At 34.4% G+C, this 21,377-nt stretch overlaps 1 protein-coding gene and 1 long non-coding RNA gene across 14 annotated transcripts in view; both read left to right on the forward strand.

Moving 5' to 3' along the window:
• ank2a (ankyrin 2a, neuronal) overlaps positions 1 to 21,377 on the forward strand; it is a 131,158-nt gene that overhangs the window by 11,956 nt on the left and 97,825 nt on the right. The window lies entirely within an intron of this gene.
• On the forward strand, positions 8,070 to 15,076 carry LOC147846714 (uncharacterized). Of its 2 annotated transcripts, none has more exons than XR_015475982.1 (3): positions 8,070 to 8,513; positions 11,928 to 14,869; positions 15,025 to 15,076. It is a non-coding gene; the product is annotated as an uncharacterized LOC147846714 (long non-coding RNA). The 2 variants fall into 2 exon arrangements; XR_015475983.1 differs by having other exon boundaries at positions 8,153 to 8,513; positions 11,928 to 14,835; positions 15,030 to 15,076.

Here is a 21,377-nt window from a genome sequence, read left to right on the forward strand (position 1 = left end):
GGTCACATGGTCCCTTATCAGAACCATTACTTGGTATTCAGCAGAAGCACCCTTTTGATCTAATAAAGCCATAAGTCTTTTTGGGAAAGATGCAACAAGTTTTACCACACCTGGATTTGGGGATCCTCTGCCATTCCTCCTTGCAGATCCTCTCCAGTTCTGTCAGGTTGGATGGTAAACGTTGGTGGACAGCCATTTTTTAAGATCTCTCCAGAGATGCTTAATTGGGTTTAAGTCAGGGCTGAGGTTGAGCCATTCAAGAACAGTTTACAGTATATATTATTTGTGTAATTGTTATATTTTAAATTTAAACATTTCAAATGGTATAAAGAAACATTAATTAATTTATTTAATATGATCATAATTTAAAAATTGTCTTTATAAATTGACTTGCAAATAATATTTAATAATGCTGTAATTTTTTTGCATTAAATAGTATAAACATTACCTAAATTAAGTTATATCAACAGGGAATGCTATTTTATTTAGTATTTTATTACATTTTAAAGAACTTTTGTCATTTTGATGGTTTTAAGATATATTGTTGTATATTTATTTATAATATATATATAAATGTTTTATTCATTTTTATTCACATTTTAGTAATCACATTTTATCAAACAATGAAAATGAGAAATAATAGTACAATTTTTAAATATGCCATTTAATTCTTTTGATTTTTGTTTTCAGTTATTGTAACAAATTTTTATTTAAATTTAATTGTTGAATTAAATTGCTTAAAATATTAATTATTTAATTCACATATTCATTCAGTTTATTTTAAATTATTAAAATTACTCAAATAAAATGCATAAAAACAATAAAGACTTTAAAACAGACAAACACACATTCAAATTACTAAAACTATAACTTGCATGAAAATGATATTATGAAAAATCTAAATAATAAATGCTATATCAGGTGATGTAGTGGCGCAGTATGTAGTGCTGTCGCCTCACAACAAGAAGGTTGCTTGTTCGAGCCTCGGCTGGGTCAGTTGATGTTTCTGTGTGGAGTTTGCATGTTCTCCCTGCCTTTGCATTGGTTTCCTCCGGGTGCTCCGGTTTCCCCCACAGTGCAAAGACGTGCGGTACAGGTGAATTGGGTAGGCTAAATTGTTCGTAGTGTATGATAGTAGGTAGTGTGTGGATGTTTCCCAGCAATGGGTTGCGGCTGGAATGGCATCCGCTGCATAAAAATGTGCTAGATAAGTTGGCGGTTCATTCCGCTGTGGCAACCCTTGATTAATGAAGGGACTAAGCTGAAAAGAAAATAAATGAATGAATGAATAAATGCTATGTCTTGACACAAAAACTTAGTAAATCATTAGAGAGAAACTCCCAATGAAAAACAAATCTTATGGAAAGTGTGAAACATAAAAATTAACATGTTTATATAATGTACTAAAATCATGAGCAGCTAGTTTTATCATCAGTTGAACTGATTAAAAAGGCAAGTGTTTAACAGTTTAATCCGCATGATTGGCTGTTTTTGAGGGGTGAGGGTGGGAGTAACATGGAATGCATCTCATTCTATAAAATATTAATGAATCACCAATCAGGACTTCCCGCAAGAATGGATCAATGATGTCTTGAGGACGAGTGAAAAACAGATGGGCGTATGGACTAGAAACAATCTGAAAGAAGTGGTGGATACATTAAGGCACTAGACCTTGAGATAATGTCTCCTAAAAATGTTTGGATGATTTCCATGTTCTCAGAAGGATTGATAAACAGATAGACTCTTTGCTACCATCAACAAACTGTACTTTAAAAACCCAGAAACTGTCAAAAAATTTAAATCCAGTAATTTTCTTTTGCTGGTTTATATTTGTTATATTTATAACAAACATTTAACATTTAAATAGTTTATATTTTTCATAATTTTCATGTTAGTTTTAGTAATTTGTCTGTTTTTTGCAATCATTCTTGGTTGTTTTAGTAATATTTAAAAAAATATATAAATTATATTAAAAAAAATTCTATTTTGCTTCAGTTAAACTTTGAAAATGGGAATGCAAGCATGCAAAAAATAAAAAATCTACACGTTTACACCCACGGAGCCACTGCAACAGTCGCCATTTTGTTTGTTGTGTCTGTTAGTGTGGTGCTGTGGTGTTCACACTGACCAGCTAAGCATTTGTTGAATGCACCAGTGTCACTCTTTACATGTAAATATGTTTGTTTGAATACATTTTACATTGATAATGGCAGTCTGCAATGTCAAGCATTGATAAATTATAGGTGCAAGAGACAACCCGATGCTTGTGATCTCATATTTTGTTGTCATAATGTAGACATCGGTCACGTCACTGTCAGCTGAAGTGACTGTGGTTCTTCCCACTGAGTGGCAAAAACACTTACTGGCAGCATTTGGGTACAACGTGAAATCTGCGAAAACGTCTAAATGGAGAAAGGCTGTTGTGTGATCTACTGTACCAATCGATTCAACAATAATTACCAATTTCATATTCTAATACGATATTTATTGTATTGTAATATGAATATTATTTTATCTACCCATTATGGGCAGGATGGATAGTCAAGTTACAGTAGGAAAGGCAAAAAGTTTTTCCTTACAAGCAGTGCTATGCAAAGTATAGATAGACAGAGGATTAGATAGATAGACAGGCTAGTATTTAAAACATAAGTAGATTGTTCAGTATTGACGTCACTAATAAATATTTTAAAGTTACCACAAATATTGAAACTTTGCAGTTGGTACGTTATGTTGGAAATCATTTTGGCTAACTCAAGTTGTTTTTAAATTTTAATATGCAAATGAATATGCAAATATATAAAAGCAAAAGCCATTTGCTTAGTTGCTATCGTTATGGGTGATAATTGTCTTATATATTGCTATTTTTGCAGCTGCTTCTATTACAACCTGTCACCTTTTAGAAGCTATTCAAGGACATGCTTGTGGGTGTGTTCATGTGGAAAATGTATGTGAATGGATACCCCTAAGCTCCGCCCTCCTCTGGAAAGCAGCAGCTCATTTTCATTTAAAGGGGCACACACAAAAATGGTGCATTTTACTTATTACCAAATAGGGGCAAATTTGACAGCCATCATGCACAGTTGAAGTTGGAATTATTAACCATCCTGAATTATTAGCCTCCCTGTATATTTTTCCCCACGATCTCTATTTAACTGAAAAAACTCAACACTTTACTAAGCTTAATAGTTTTAATAACTTATTTCTGATAGCTGATTTATTTTATCTTTGTCATGATGACAATACGTAATATTTTACTAGATATTTTTCTACATATTAGTATTGAGCTTAAAGTGCACATTAACAAGGTTATTTAGCTAAGTTAGTGCAATTAGAAAAGTCATTGTATAATGATGGTTTGTTCGGTAGACAGTTGCAAAAAAATATTGCTTAAGGAGGCTGTTGTTGTGATCGCCAGTGGTGTTTTTTTTTTTTTTTTTGCTGGAGATTACTTTTGGTATTTCTAATGAACTACAACCCCCAAAACTTTTTAATCATCAAATCCTGCAGCAGCTGACAATAATCTGGACACTCACACACACAGACTCAGCTGAGGCTTGTGATGGACTGATTACATGGACTATATAAACATCTTACATTCACATTCTCATTGCTGAGTCTTGTTTCTTTATGAAGCATTTTTTCGTTGTTTGTTTTCCTGTGCTTTTTGATTCTTGCCTGGTCATTGATTCTTGATTCTCATTTTGATTGTTGCCACCTAGCCTAGCCTAACCTTTTGCCTGTATTTTGACCACATTTATTGGAATACCCTCAACAGTGTTACTGTTTTGCTCCTGTTTTTGGCCATTGTCTGTTTGACCTTCCCTATATTAAACTGCATTTGGATCCTCGCTTTCGCTGTCAGCATCTGCTTTGTAACAGGGTCTAATATTATTGACTTGACTAATATTATTGATTATTGACTAAAGCTTCTTTTATTCTAGACAAAATGAAACAAAAAAGACTTCCTCCAGAAGAAAAAAGATTCATTAATTTGTTAAAGATCATTTGGAAAATATTTGAAAAAGAAAAATTAAAATCACAGGAGGGCTAATCATTTTGACTTGAGCTATAACAAACACGATCTTTTGGTTATTTTGAGCTGAAACTTTACAGACACATACTGAAGACACCATCTTATGGAAAGGGCCATATGGCGTCTTAAACAGATCGAAAGTGTCCCAAGATTTGCATTCTGGGCAAGGTAATGTCCTGATCCTTGAAAGCCTCTGCAAGGAGAGGGCAGACCGAATGGCTGATCTCACACACATGCACACACAATAGCCTGCCCTTCCCAGAGAGCTAATTGAGTAGAGTGTGTTTACGAAGGCTTGCTGATGCTCTGATGTGATTGCTGGTCCCGTCTGTCTGCATACTTTTATTGATCTTTCTTTATTTTTCCCTCTCAGTCCTTCCCTTTGACTATACCCACCTCCACTTTTTCCACTTTCCTCTTAATTTGAGTTCATGTTTTGTCATGATGTTTCAGAATTAGCTTGGCAAATCAGCGATTTGTATTAAGTCGAATGTTTTATGATTCATCATTTATCAGTTGTTTTAGGGAGTGGCTGTTTAGCAAGCGCCTCACATGACTGATACTTCCTCTGCATCCAAATCTTATTATGATGGTGAGAGGGATAAAAGGTATTTGGCAATTAAATTATTTGTAATATTGATTCTTGACACATTAGTGAAATTTGTATTATTTTAAAACAGATTTTAATCATTCATTTATTCATCCATTCATTCAAATATTACAAGCATAAATTATTAAAAACAAGATACAAATTTAATAAACAGTGCTATAGGGTTTTCTGGAGAGTCTAACAGTATTGAAGCACAGAAATGAAAAGATCAAATGAAAACTAACTCTAAAAACTTACACTAAAGTATTCCACAACATCCATTCTTGTCTCAGGACAAATCTGAAAAACTTGTGTGATCCACTTCCAATGTTGACTACTATAGTCTTCATTGTGTAAATAATTAAATGCAATTGTTCTTTGTTAAAGCTACATATTTGATTACTTCTAGTGCCCAAATGGTTTAAATTCACTTGAAATCTTGCATAGTCACATGCAGACCTAAAGAATCTGTGTTTTCTGGTTAATATCCAATGCAACATTGCAGATCCTGTGATGTGACGATTACAGATTTGCACATTGTGATATTAATTCTAAAACAATATATTGTGCAGCCCTAATTAAAACCCCCAAAATACATTTTATCTTTTCGCCCACTATCTTTTGAACCCCAGTCGTTAGTACCTACTGGAAAAGCACCCTGCAATTGTAACTGTGGTATTGTTGTTATAATAAAGACAAATCAACTTCCTAATACAGTGATTTATGATGTGGGTTTATTGTATATCAATACATTAAGTGACATTTAAACTTTAAGTCCATACAGTTTGAAAGAAAGAGGCCAATCTTAACAATAGCAACCCTCACTTATTACATGTGTGCTTTTTATGCACATGCAGAATCTTGAGCTGGGCAATGAATAAGAGGCTTCTGGACTCAGTGTCACCACGCTTACTTCTATTTGATTTCTGTAAATGTGTTTCTTTTCTTGATGGCGCTCCGAGTTAATGTAGGATGATTCAGACACTAAATCAGAGAGAATGGATCATCGTGTGCTGTCTGTATGTTTTAGTAAAGATGACGTCATGATATACTGCAGCTCCCTTATTTTGGTATTTGAGTGCAAGCTTCAGGAATGGCCTGTATCAAATGTAAATTTATGGAAAACATGACATTTAGTTGTTACATTTAAACATGTATAAGGTCTGAGCAGTATTGATCAAATAATTATTTTCCCATAGGATTTTTTTTTAACTGGGGCAGGGATTTCAATGATCATTCCGCAAATGATTTCAACTCCTTTAGTTATTTATGAACAAAAAGGCAAAGAACAAATGTTAAAATGTAATGTAATAATACATTTTATCAGCTTTAAAAATAAACAAGAATAAGTAAGTCTATGGTATGTTATAATTCCTCTCATACATTCATTAAATAAGTACAGTTTTGTCAACCGCAATACAAACAAATGTTGGAGCACCATAAGATTTTGTGTGAGGTCTGCCATGCTTTTCACTGTGCACACAAACGACTGCTGTGCAGACAGATCTAATCAATTCATCTTAAAGTATGCAGATGATACAGTATTAATATCTTTACTGAGCAAGGTAGAAGTTATGGGATTGCACCAGCAAGATGAGAATAATCTTGTGGAGTGGTGCGACAAAAATGCTCCTGTGATTAACCTAGAAAAAAAAGAGGAAATCATGTTCAGGTCCACAGCGTCTGACGTATTTAAAAACCCTGTAGTTATAAATAATGTAAACACCAGACAGGTAGACAAATATAAGTATTTGGCTGTAATATTAGACAACAAGGTTTCATGGAAAGATTATATTAATTGCGTGTATAACGAGATAAAACAAAGAATCTTTTTTTTTTTTTTTTTGCGTCGTCTTAGATCTTTTGGAGCATCGAAAAAGATTCTTGAAAAAATGTTATGTCTTTACTTATGAGTGTTCTGCAGTATTGTAATTCTGTATGGTATATGAGTCTATCTGTGGGTCTAAAAGAAAAGTTGATGAACCAGATAAAAATCTGTTGAAAGAAGTAAGAAGTGAGAAATTATATGACCGTTCATAATACAAGAACCTCGCAAGACTGGCAAGGAACATAATTTCAAACCATAATCATGCATTGAATCAGCTCACTTTGATTTTTTTTTCTTTTTAAAATATTTCCCAAGTGATGTGAACAGATCAAGGAAATTATCACAGTATCTCTTATAATATTCTTTTCTTCCGGAGAACGTCTTTTTTTTTTTTTCAGCTAGAATAAAAGCAGCTTTAAAAAAAAACAAAAAAACCCTAAATCTATTACCCTAATCTGCTTAGTTCCCCTAATCAACCCAGTTAAGCCATTAAATGTCACTTGAAGCTGTATAGAAGTGTCTTGAAAAATATCTAGTAAAATATTATTTACTCTCATCATGGAAAAGATAAAATAAATCAGTTATTAGAAATGAGTTATTAAAACTAGAAATGTGTTGAAAAAATCTGCTCTCCGTTAAACAGAAATTGGGAAAAAAATAAACAGGGGGCAATGATTCTGACTTCAACTGCATATATATATATATATATATATATATATATATATATATATATATATATATATATATATATATATATATATATATATATATATATATATATATATATATATATTTATATATATATAGTTCAAGTCAGAATTATTAGCCCCCATTTGATTTTTTTTTATATTTCCCAAATAATGTTTAACAGAGAAAGGAAATTTTCACAGTATGTCTGATAATATTTCAGAAAACATCAAATTTTTTATTTCAGCTAGAACAAGAGCAGTTTTGTTAGGACAAAATGATTAGCCCTTTTAACCTATATATATTTTTTGTTTTATTTATTTGAGTCTACAAAACAAACCATCATTATACAATAACTTGCCCAATTACCCTAACCTGCCTAGTTAACCTAATTAACCTAGTTGAACCTTTAAATGCCATTTTAAGCTGTATAGAAGTAGCAAATATTATTTACTGTCATCATGGGAAAAATAAATAAATACATAAATAAAGATGAATTATTAAAACTATTATGTTTAGAAATGTGTTTTAGATATGTTTAGAAAAGTTGTGTCCGTTAAACAGAAATTGGGGGGGAAAAAAACAAGGGGGCTAATAATTCAGGGGGGCCAATAATTCTGACTTCACTGTATGTATATGTCTGTATGTCTTTGTCTCTTTATAAGGAGTATTTATCATGCTGTTATGCAAGAAAAAATCAGATACAAGTCTGATAGTAAAGTTTTGTTTTGTATTTGTGTATTTGTATACTCATATTTGTATTCATCTATAGGAGGAGGTAATTTTGCTGTGCCATTATTGTCAGACTAGCATAACAAAATTGATCTGCCAAAATCTGGGAAAGTCAATAAGCATAAGATACTTACATTGTTTGGTTTTTGAAAAATTTGATGATTGTTTTAAGGTTATTTATTGTCTTTATGTGGCAGTTAGGGGTGACCCGGGACAGTATTTTCACCCTGGAAAAATATTACCTCAGGCCACCTAAGCTGTGGCGATCAGCAAGTGAAGAGCAGGGTGTGGTGGATGAGTGCAATCAGTAAATGAAGAGCAGGAGGGAAAGGGGGTGGATGGGGTGCGATTGGTAAGTGTAGGCTAAGGGGGGTGGGGGTGTTGGGGATTTAGGGTGTGCGATCTGTAAATCAAGACCAGGGGGGTGGGGAGTTTGTACAGGCCAAATTCATGATTGATCGCCAGGCCACAGGAAAATCTCCCTGTGCTCCCTATGGCCAGTCTGCCTCTGGTGGCAGTTATCCAGACCGTTGTTTTAAATTATTTGCTCAGTGCTGCATTTTCAGCATTTAATGAATCAATTTTGGCAAGTTTTTTTTTGTTTTGGTGAAGTGATTAATTGAATGCCTGGATTCAAATGATTTGTTCAAAACAACTGATTCATTTAGACTAACATTATTCACTCAAATGATTCACTCGAAAACAATAGGTGCGTTCGACATGAAGCTCAGCTGCAGCCGGTGATCAACGAGATTAGCCGAGCGCAGGCGGGGCGGAGTTGAAAACGGAGCCATCAAGACGGACAGCTGGACACTTCGGGACTCAGTTGCTGCAGTCATGATGACCGATCACATGGCGTCATTATATTTTTTTGTTATTTTTTTATTTATAACAACAAAACATTTACAAATAAAACAGAATACAGTCTCTACAAACTGTAGTTCCTTTTTAAACAATAAGAGAGAATTATGAATAAAATATATAACAAATGCATGAGAGAAATAAGAGGAAATGAGAGGTTAATATAAACATAAAAGCGAACAGGTCTATTAAATACAAAGCAATAAGCATAAATTCTAGGAGTTAAACATCAATCTTTGGGCTAATACTTCTTGTTTGAATCTGCTAAAAAAGGGTTTACATATGTACATTTATAGATATAAAAATTTCCAATGTAAAAAGCAAAACAAGGTGTTTTGATTAGGTCTTAATAAATGACATTATTTTGGATAATGAATGAATTTTCAAAAAAGCATTTGGTCCCACTTTATATTAAGTGGCCTTAACTAATATGTACTTACATAGGAATTAATGGTTTGTTACAATGTACTTATTGTGTAAATACATGTATTTACTATGTACTTATGCTTGATTAAATATATGTATGTAATTACATCTGTAATTAACTTTTGTAATTACATTTGTAAATACACTGTTGACCATCCCTTACACCTTAACCTACCCTTAAACCTACCCATGCCACAAAACCTGTCCATAACCCAACCTCTATCCCAACTCAAAAGCACCACAAGTGTTCTCAAATACAGTATAAACACAGTAAGTACATTGTATTTATTTTTTGATGTAAGTACATAGTAGTTAGGGACACTTAATATAAAGTGGGACCAAGCATTTTAATCCAAAAAGATTGTGTTGAAAAGAACAAAAGGTAAAATAAGTGAGCTATGTAGAAGTTTCCCAGAAAGAGCAGGTAGCCTTTAAACTGCTAGACAAGAAATAAAATATATATTTATATTATAATAATAAAACCATTTTATAATTATTTAATAAAATAGTTCTTTACTTTAATTTGTTAAGAGAGCTTTAAGGTGGCAGGATCAATGATGATGATTTTCTTATTTCAAGTCTGTAAGACTTATTTGAGTTCATATTTAGGTTATTCACTAAAATATACACTAAAATACATCATTTAAATCATTCGTGGAGATGAATGCAGTAAATAGTCTGTATAAAAAAGTTAAAAACAAACCTGTGCAAACAAGCTAACCTTTATAACCAGATTATTTAACAAAAGATGATTACTGCAGTAAAATATTTGTAGTCTTTTAATTAGCAAGATGTGTACAGGATAGAGAGGGTGTGAAAAGTAAATTGTTTGTTTTGAAACTTTTGAATCAGAATTTGTCCAATTATAAACCCAAAATACACGTGTTTGTTGTCATGTGGTGAACTCGGCCAATCGTGTAATATCGGTGTCGTCATCAAAGCTCCTGCAGTCGCTCTTCAGAAGCTGCACGGTCTGAGTTTGCCGACTGATCTCGGAGCGCTGTCGCGGTACTTTGATGCCACATGTGACAGTCACGTGGCGTCGGCGCAGCATCAATCCGGACAAGATTTCTAACCAGAATGCACCGCTTTAAGACAGAATTCGATCGATCTGCGCAGCGCTGCATGAAGTCGAACGCACCTAATCATGGGTGAAACAGAACACAGACCATACTGTGTCTAAAATTTTGGCTCACTCTGTATTAGCTAATTTCTCGTTGAAATAAAAATCAATATCGCATTTACGATCCCACTCACATCCTGATGTTCAGTGTGATATCTTATATACATATTAAATCAATAAAAAATACATAAAGAGTATTTCTAACCACATTATAATAGGCTTCATCATGTTGTGAATGCTGTTGGATTCACTCAACACAGCTTGAATATAGTTAAAACAATAATTGCAGGATTATCGTACAATAAACCATTTACAAAGCAGTCGTTATTGTTTGTGCTTGGGTACATTTTGTGCCTTCAAAGTACGTCTGTGTCTGTTGGAAGACCATAGTGTTGCTCTTTTGCAAGTCTGGTGTTCTCTTGAGAGTTTCTGCACTTGTCTGTTTTCTCACTCTCTTTTTTCTCTCATGACACTCCTGCCTTCATCTCTGCGCTTTTATATGTCTTTCTCTCGCTCTTCCTCAAGAAAATGTCCTCTTTCTCTCTCCCTGCATCTGCCTGTGTGTGTTAGGGTGTGGTCATAGTGATATGAACAGTGTCTGTGATTTGATAATTAATCTGTTTATTTCTAGTGACATCTGAAAGCAGAGAGGATCTGGTGTCCCAATCATGTCATAATGAAATGTGGAGCAATTGTTTTAGGCCTGTGTAAGATGCGGGGTTGTTTTACTGTCAGCTTCATGACATTTACAATTGTGTGTGTGTGTGTATGTGTGTGAGACACAGGGATTAAAAGAAACAACATGGTGGTTTCTTTCATGTCTTCATTTGCTTTCATTGATGTAGCATCCAGTATTTATTGTCAACAAGATGCAGGAATAGAAATATCAAAATGGTGAAGGGAGAAATGGAATTAAATAATAGAAAATAAAGCAGTTGCTTTTTACAATAAGGTTCTAGTTAAAAGGTACCTATTTCACCTATTTTACAAGATGTAAGATAAGGCTTTGGTGTCTCCAGAATGTGTCTGTAAAGTTTCAGCTTAAAATACCCATTGTTGTGGAAAAAAGATTCTGGTCTGCAAAAATATTCTAAGTCTCTAAGTCAAACTTTTCAAAAAATGACAAAGTCTGAGATCTCCGAAGTCTTTAAGCAAAGCAGTTTATTGTTACAGCATCAGTAACAACAGAGACAGGTCGTTCGAGTGTCTGCTGAACATAGGCTTCTTAGGTGTCTTAAAACTCCACCCAAATTTACACATTACACATTACCTCCATCAGCTTCTCCGCTAATGAGATCTTAAATATCTCCGGTGCCCGCCACTAATAGAATCTCAGGGTCTTTCAGGGGTCACACTCTTTCCTTTCTGCTTCAAAAGCGATGACTCCACCAAAAAACAATTCTCATCAATATATCTTGTTCACTGTCCACAGAACTGTCAACTGTAAGTTCAGCTGAAGTTCATAAGTGCTCATAATTCTTTAGATGTCATTAAAAGTGAGTGTGGGCGCACGTGCAGGTGTGCTTTATCATGAGTTACAGAACAGAACGCAGGTGTCCTTTGGCCTTGCTTCCATAAATCAGCACTCATTGTGACAATAATGCTGCTCTTCTAATTTATCTTCTCATCTCTGACTGCATTTACACAGAATAACTTTTTTATTTACCAAAGCACACATACCTGATAATAATGCCACAGGTATGGGTAATAATATAATAGATAAAAATACTGAAATCACTCAAATAAGCATATGAATGAGAGTAATACATTCATCAGAAATTCATCAAGACAAAATGAATTCCCCAACACCATTAGATAATTTATTATAGCCTTCAGAATCTGCCCATTTTGGTGTTTTGAGTTCAGTGTAGCTATTTTGGGGCTTTAAATGTAAATGAGCTGCTTTTCCCTGCCCACTGTTATCATGTGTGTGTCTGCTTCTCATCATGGTTTATGTCAGATAAACAGCACAGTGACAGAGATAGACTTGGATTAAGCTGAAATACAGCTCATTAGTCAAAAATACCAAGTATGTTTATGTGATGTATTTGTGGTGGAGTTTATTCAAGCCTTTTTGAAATAATGAGTCACACACAAATACTGTTTGCAGTACATACACACGGACACACATACATATTAGCGTTGACTGGCACCATGTGGCCGTGGTGATTATAGCAGTTAACAATTAGCGATTTTACTGGCTTGTTTATTACAAAAAAACATGCTCTGTTTTCAAAAACATTTTAAACTTTAAAAACTTATAAAAGTAACAGAACGTTGGAACAAATATTTCAATCTGAGTTTATTTGCCAAAAAATGTTCTGTGGACATGTGTATACATGTTATTGTAGAAATGTGGCGCCTGTCATTCAATTCGGTAGGTGGAGAAAACTCCACTCTTACGTCACATTGCAGTAAGCCTCAAAATCACTGGGATTTGGATCCTATTTTAACATCAGGAAGTTTTAAAAAAGAGACTTCTTGTGTTTATATCACTTCAATATGACTGTGGACACACTATACATACAGACAGTTCTGTCCAAACAGCTTACAAAAGTTGTTTTTCATCTTTTGACCCTGAACCACGAAACTAGTCTGATTTTGAAACGGTTTGGAATCAATTGGGTCAAAATCATAGATTTTTCTTTAATGTCTGAAATCATTAATATTATGTAAGATCATGTTCTATTAGAATATTTAGTGAATGCCCTACTGTAAATGTATAAAATCTCTTCTTTTAATTGTAATGTGCATTTAAACACTTCATTTAGATAACTTTAAAGTCGATTTCGTCAGTAATTATGTTTTTTTAAACCGTCAAATTCCATTATTTTTTTTCCAGATTTTTAGTTGTATCTTGACTAAATATTGTCATTTTCCAAAGTATATAGCATTAGAAAGCTTATTTATCCAGCTTTCAGGTGGAAAATTGTGACAGTTATGTAATCATAGTAGATATTAATTTTAACAATTACTATTATGTGTTAGGGCAGCACTGTGGCACAGTAGGTAGCGCTCTCACCTCACAGCAAGAAGATCGCTGTTTCAAGCCTCAGCTGGGTCAGTTTCTGTGTGGAGTGTGCATGTTCTCCTTGTGTTTGCGTGGGTTTCCTCCGGGTGCTCTGGTTTCTCCCACAAGTCCAAAGACATGCACTATAGGTAAATTGGGTAAGCTAAATTGTCCTTAGTGTGTGTGTGAATGAAAGTGTATGGGTGTTTCCCAGTGATGGGTTTTAGCTAGAAGGGCATCCGCTGCATAAAGCATATGCTGGATAAGTTGGCGGTTCATTCCGCTATGGTGACCCCGAATTAATAAAGGGGCTAAGCCGAAAAATAATGCAATAATTTTTATTTTATTTATGCCGATAAATAATGCATTGTATTAAGGGGCGGCACGGTGGCTCAGTGGTTAGCACTGTCGCCTCACAGCAAGACAATCACTGGTTCGATTCCCAACTGGGTCAGTTGGCATTTGTGTGTGAAGTTTGCACGTTCTCCCCGAGTTCGGTGTGCTCCGAGCTTCGGTTTTCTCCTGGTGCTGCAGTTTCCCCCACAGTCTGTATGGGTGTGTGGGGTTGTATAAACATATGCCGGCATAGTTTACAGTTAAGTTTGCTGTGGTAACCCCTGATAAATAAGGTACTAAGCGAAAGGAAAATAATTGAATGAATGAATAAATGAATGAATCAATAAATGTATTATTTATTATTTGTCCACGTTAGTACAGTAACATTAACTAATGAAACCATATGTTAGCAGTATTGCTCATGTAGCACATTTCACTGGGATACTGCAGTGCTTTTTGATGGGTTAGTTACATAAATCATTGTGGAATAGTATTGTACACAAAGGATATTTATGTAAGAGTCTCTGATTTTGACCGAATTGAGATATTTTTAGAAGCAGCATGATTTGTTTGGCTACAGATTCAGACATTGGAAGTGAAGCTGAAAGATGCCAGTTTTCTGTCTGGGCAGGTGGAGGGTTTTGAGGCTGTGCCAGGTGTTTGAGTGGCTCTGTGTGTGCCAGTCATTCTCACTTTTTATTGAGCCTTTAAAATCCACTGTTTGTTTACATTCATTAGCATTTTTTATAGAGGAATGCAAGACATGTTTGTGACCATAATTTGAAAGTAGCCAGTGTTGATGTTTTTTGTAATCATTGTGTTGGTTTGTGAAAAGCAGAGCAGTTTACAATTCTACTTTTTTAGAGGTTGCACTATACTTAGAATATAGATTTATATAGATCATACTTTTATGTTATTTTTTATTTTTTATTTTCATGCAGTCTTTCTTTCTGCTACACTCAAAAAGTAACTCATAAGACGAACTCAATTTATTTGAGGGCAGGATTTCCAATAAATTTGTTTAGTGCCAATTCAAAAAAGATTCAATTTAAGAAATGAAATGCAATTGAGTACAATTGAGTTGGTTATCAAATACAGTTTAAATATTTCTTATTTATTCAGTGTATTTCTTTTAGTAAATAATTTAATTGTTATGTAACTTAGACTGAAACATTTAATTTGATTATATTAAAAAACTGTTAGCAATACAGTTAGTTGATGTAAAACAGGGGTGTCCAAACTCGGTCCTGGAGGGCTGGTGTCCTACAAATTTTAGTTCCAACCATAATTAAACAAACCTGAACCAGCTAATCAAGCTCTTACTAGATAAACTAGAAACTTCCAGGCAGGTGTGTTGAAGCAAGTTGGAGCTAAACTATGCAGGACACCGGCCCTCCAGGACAGAGTTTGGACATCCCTGATGTAAAACAAACACACTATTAGAAAATGGTACAAAAAAAAAAAAAAAAAAACTTGAAATAATGTAGCTAAATAACTATTCAAAACTTGTGGAAGTTTGTAAGATTTGTTGCTGTTTTAAAGGCTGTTACAGTCACCATCGAAGAACTACAAATCTGCCACTTTAATGAACTAAATGCCATCATGCACTTCACTCACACACCTGGTCCAGATCCCCCATGATTGCAAACACACACAGCTGAAGTTGCACACAGCTGTTCAGTTGCACAGGCTATATATACACCTTCCAAACACACACACGCTGCTGAGTCTTGTTCTTTTGTCATCCGATAACATCAACAAACATAAATAATGTCTAGTCTTTATGTGTCTCAATCCTTGCTTTGTTTTTCCTATTATTGATACTTTGCTGGCTGGCCTGACCATTTGCCTGTTTTTAGACTACGGTTTTGGATTACCTTTGTGCCTCTGTTTTGACCATTGCCTGCCTGACTATTCTTTGTTAATAAATCTGCACGTAGATCCCAACTCTGTTGTCCAGCTTCTATCAGTTACAAAAGCTGTATTTATTTAATGAAAATGTAGTAAAAGCAGTTTAATGTTGTTTAAAATAGCAGTTTCTTATTTGATAGATTTTAAAATGTAATTTAATTACATTAAAGTTATTACTCCACTGTTACATCTTCAGAAATTACTGCGGTAACACTTAATTTTGATGGTCCATTTGAGTATTAGTAGACTGTCTGCTTAATATTTGTTGATTCTGCTCCTTCAACAGACATTTAACTGACTAAGAAACTTTGAAGTACATGTCAACTTACTGATTTTTTTTTCTTGCCGTTGTCACCACTGGATTGCTTGGTTTGGGACTTGTAGAGCTGCGCATCGATGGATTTCTCTTTGGGGTTCGGTGTCTCAGCAGCAAATATTAGACCACACTGAACTGAACTGAACTAAACTGAACTGAACTGAACTGACATTTTCAATTCACTATAATTATCTATTTCAAGCTGCTTTGAGACAATCCACATTGTAAAAGTGCTATAAAAATCAACATGAATTGAATTGAATTGAACTTACTCTAACCCTAACCCCTATCTAACAGTCTACTTATAATCTAATGAGAATAAGTTGGCATGTAGATGTGATGTAATAAACCGGCCATCAAAATAAAGTGTGACCATTACTGCTGGAAGTGTAACCCATAATATCTATGGTTCTCTATTGAACATGTTTGTAAACAATGACAAAAGTACTTGTGTTTTTGACTGCACTGATGTGTTCATTGATAAATCTGTTATAGATTTTACAATGTAAAGTTCTGCACTTAGGTTTTAAAATATATTTAAAAATATTTTTAAAATGTACCAAAGTTACTGAGAAAAAGTTAACATTTTGCATCATATCAAACTTTTATTCAGAGTTTTAGTGCAAAAACAGTTCATTTCTTTTCTTTAAAATATCTGACATCATGTTGGTTGTCAGCCTTGACAAAAATAAGCCAAGAATCAGCCGATATTTCTATATTGCTGCATTTCTGCTTGAACATCTAGTGCATTAGAGTGATGGATTTGTGAAGAGAAAAGGGATTGACTGAGTGAGCTTTTATGAAAGATCAATGTGTTGACTAATGGCCTAATAACAAACACTCTAAGAGCTTCAAGACAGAACAGGTTACGGATGATGTAAGTGGAAAAGTGCAGACTCAGCTTTAAGAGTATAAACAGCGTCTACAACACACTACATGCACATCAAATCCAACACAATCTCACGGCAATTCGTAACTTTTTCATTTAGTGGCTAATTCGTACAAATTCGTACGATCTAATTCGTACATTTTAGTACGATTTGCGTATCCCCCAATGACGGTTGGGTTTAGGGGTGGGGTTAGGTGCCACACCTCCTTTCTAAAATCGTACATTTTCTTACGACTTAACTCGTACGAATTCGTACGAATTAGCCACTAAACTGCCAAAACGTAAAATACTTACGTTTTCTCGTGAGATCAGGCTGTCAAATCATATAATTGTGATTTTTAATTATAACACCTTCACTTTTCCACATTTCCTACGTAATATATTGTTCCAAACTACTAAAAATGGCATTAAAAGTTACTTTTATAGCTGTGAAAAGTTCAAGGTCTCATAATCCAATCAAAAGCTTTAATAAATGAAAAGCATCCAAGAATTAGTAACTGTTCGTTAGCATATTTTTAATTGTGACTACTAATGTTGTGTAAAATCAACATCACATTTGTGGCCTCACACCCATCACTTCTTGGTTTTTTAATATTAAAACAATTTTAAAGGGATAGTTCACCCAAAATTCTGTCATCATTTTTTACTTGTTTCAAACCTGTTTGAGTGTCTTTTTTTTTTTTTTTTTTTTTGGTTGAACACAAAAGAAGATATACTAAAGAATTAAAGAAATTGGGCTAAATCAACCATTGACTTCTGTAGTATTTTTAGATATCGGTTTAAGTATTTTGATTATTAAAAACTTTAGCAGAAATTCACTTTTAAATACACTTTTTTAAAATATAAACATACAACCTACATTTTAACAATCAGACATTAAAAAAAAAAAAAACAGAAACCAACAGTAGTAATAAAAAAATAAACATGCATTCCCCCAAACCAACTACCCACCAGTGCTATCCAATGGTAAAGTAGGTACTAAACAGGCCTGTAGCCAGCCTATTAAAATGGGTGGTTCTTTTTTTTTAAAAAGTGGACCTATTTGCAGTTATTCGAGGTTCAAATACTGCATTTTAGTGACATTTTAAGGACTAATTTGTGCTGCATTAGCTTGTTGGATGGTTATCACTACCACACTTTTTGATGCAACAAACATACGTCCTACATATTTGTCAAAGTGCTTATCATACTATTTTTGTTTACAAAAATGTATGTTTATTTACAAATGTGCATTTAAACCATAAGTTATTACAGTTTATATATATATAATGTGATGAGATTATAATTTTTGAAATATGAAAAAATATTTTTAAGTGAAGTTTATTTATAAACTAATTTTGAGAGGATCAAGTGCTTATGATTGTTTGCAGCTGGCTCAGCAATATTCAATTTTTAATTCACCAATCGGATGATTCCTAAGCCACTATAAATACCCTAAGTTCCATATAGCAGCCATCTTCATTTTGAAGAATCCCCCCTTCCACCCCTACTCCTCCTCCTTTCCTGGATGCGAGGAACGGTGGCCCAGTGGTTAGCTGAGTGGTTAGCTCACAGCAAGAACGTCACTGGTTCTAGTCCTTACCAAGCCAGCCAACGTTTCTGTGTGGAGTTTACACGTTCTCCCTGTGCTCATGTGGGTTTCCCCCAGGTTCCCCGGTTTCCTCCCACCATCAAAAAAACATGCAACCTAAGTTAATTGACTAATCCAAATCGGCACCATAGACATGCTCCTACTAAATAGTTATCCTTTAAGAGCAATCACTATCTGTTCATTAGCTACAACAGCAGGGGAGTTTTCGAGATCTATACCTAAGCTCAAACTCAAACCTTGCAAACGAGAGGGAGCCCCGGGCTCGAGGATCTTTTGAGCTCAGGGCTCTCTCCCGGGACAGCATGCCAAACAAGCTTTATAATCAATCATCAGCTAAGTGTGAACTCTAGAAATGCATCATATCATCCATCATAAAAAAAAATTAAATAAATAAAAAATAAATAAAATGGGAATCTGAATCTGAAGCCTATAGGCAAATAACAAACTGTCCAGCTCATTTCCTCAGTCAGAATTTGTCCATTTAAATATGAAAAGTCTTCTTTAATTGGTAATTCTTCTTAAAGACGTCTTCTATTGGTTGTTTTCAAAACTTATAATGGCAAACTGTCAAAACTGAGAAAAAATTTGCTCATTTAGGGGCCAAATTCTGGACTTTGTTCGAAGAAGGGTGGGTCTTTTGAACCACCTGAACCCCCCTGGCTACGGCCCTGCTAAAGGCATAGTAAACATATTAATTACTAATTTGTAAAAAAGTTGTAGAATTTTTTTTTCAAGTAACATAACTTTGTTGATTAGGGTATACCGGATTTTTTCCAGATGTAATGTACCTGTTAACTCTGTCAGCCATAAACAAAGAGTTTGAACTATTTTTAGAGACCGATTCCGATGGCTGCTTTTCCCAAAATTCTTCACAATATCTTGTTTTACGTTGAGCAAAATCATTTAAAATCACTTAAGTGTGAGAAAACGATGAGGAAACTTTACCAAAGTCTCTTTAAGTGTGTTCTTGTAATAACCAAACTGTCACTTTAAATCAAAACGCATCTTCAAATGTGTACTTAGTACTTCTGAGCACATGTAAAAAGCTTTCATTGTTTTAGCAGAGGCTCCTGACGCTGCACAATTTGCCCTCTAACAGCTGTGATGGGTGAAACCTAAGCATCCTGGGTAATGATGTTCAGTAAGTGTGGAGATGATGCTAACTTGTATTCCCCTGGGAGCGTTGCTGATATCTGAGACCTGGCGCCTCTGCAAACTCAGCTCATGTATATCAGTCTATCGATTCTGTCCTCTGCTTGTCTATTTATCAGTGCGACAAGACCTGTTCAAGCTCAAATGGACCAGATGTCTCTCTCGCTTTAGTGTTTTTAGCATGTTTACTCAAGCTTTATGGTTTGATCTCTGTCTGCTTTGTTATGAGGTGATAGTGAGGCAGCAACTTAAGTTTAAAATTAAAGAGATAGAATTCATCCAAAAGGAAAATTTACTCAGTATTTACTCTCTCTCAAGTGGCTCCAAACCTGTTTGAGTTTCTTTTTTTCAGCTGAACACAAAGGAGGTATTTTGAAGAAAGCTGAAAACCTGTAACAGTAGTAGGAAAAAACAAAACTATGGAAGTCAATGGTTACAGGTTTTCAACTTTCTTCAGAATATCTTCTTTTGTGTTCAGCAGAAGAAAGAACCTCAAACGGGTTTGGAACAAGTGGAAATTGACTATGATGACAGAATTTTCATTTTTGGGTGAATGATATCTTTAGGGCAAGAAAGGGTATAGGTTAAAACAAATTTAAAACGAATAGGCATCACAACACTGACATGGAAATTTAGAGTTTTCTAAACAGTTTTGTTCAAATGTGCAAATTTGGCCGCTAAATGAAATGCGCACTAATTTGTGAAGATTTCTAGCAAAGAAATTGGAACATTGGAGGAAGTCAAGTATAAAATTCTTGTTCAAAATTCTTTTCCTCGCAGCAAAAAGGTTGGTGGTTTTAGTCCTAGCTGGACTTGTTGGTGTTTCTGTGTGAAGTTTTTTCTCCCTGTGTTGGCGTGGGTTTCCTCTGGGTGCTTCGGTTTACCCCACAGTCCAAACACATGTGCTATAGGTGAATTAGATAAACTAAATTGACCCTTGTATGGGTGTTTGTGTGTGTGTGTGTGTGTGTGTGCGCGTGTGTGTGTGTGTGTGTGTGTGTGTGTACGTGTTTTTGTGACATATCAGGACACAAATCTGTATAATGACATGGGTATGACTCAGGTATTACAAAAAGGAGGTGAAATATGAGGACATTGGTGACGTCCTCATTTCTCAAAATGCTTATAAATCCTACAGGATGAGTTTAATCAGAGAGTAAAGCTGCACACAGTCTCTTGTGATGTTTGGGTTTAGGGGTGGGGCGGGGTGAGGGCAATACAATATACGGTTTGGACCGTATAAAATGAATGGAAACCTATGTAACGTCCCCACTTTTCACAAAAACAAACGTGTGTGTGTGAATGTGAAATTGTATGGGTGTTTCCTAGTCCTGGGTTGCATCTTTGGGAATCTTTTGACTCTGGCAATCTTTTATCACTGTATCTCCATAATTCAGAAATTACTGTGAACAAAAAAAAAACAATTAAATCAACAATAAAATATTGTATATAAACAACAAATTATATGAACATCTCTTTCTGTAAAATCTTCAGAATGAATCTATCAGAATCTTCAACAGTTTGGTGTTGTAAGTATTCATGAGGTGAAATGTCAGAGGGAAAACAGACTTGAAATCTACAGACACAAATTGTTAAAGTGCTAAAAAAAATGAACACTTTCAAGTATATTTTAGTTGTACTGAAAAACATTTTATGAAAAGCTAAAAAGTCCAAAATGTTAATATTGTGATGTGCACTAAAACATATCTGTAAATTAGCAGTTTTCCATATTTTGTGATTTATGTTTTAATTTTCCCCCATTTATTAATGCTTTTGAATTTCATTATGGGACCTTGGTCTTTCTTCTAACCACTTTTAACCTTAAAAAGTTAGAAAAAGTGACTTTTATTAACATTTTTAATAGTTTAAAGTGATATATTGTCTGGATTGGTA

The sequence above is a fragment of the Danio rerio genome, chromosome 1, assembly GCF_052040795.2.
Source record: "Danio rerio strain M-AB ecotype USA chromosome 1, GRCz13ab, whole genome shotgun sequence".
In the NCBI taxonomy this organism is placed as follows: domain Eukaryota; kingdom Metazoa; phylum Chordata; class Actinopteri; order Cypriniformes; family Danionidae; genus Danio; species Danio rerio.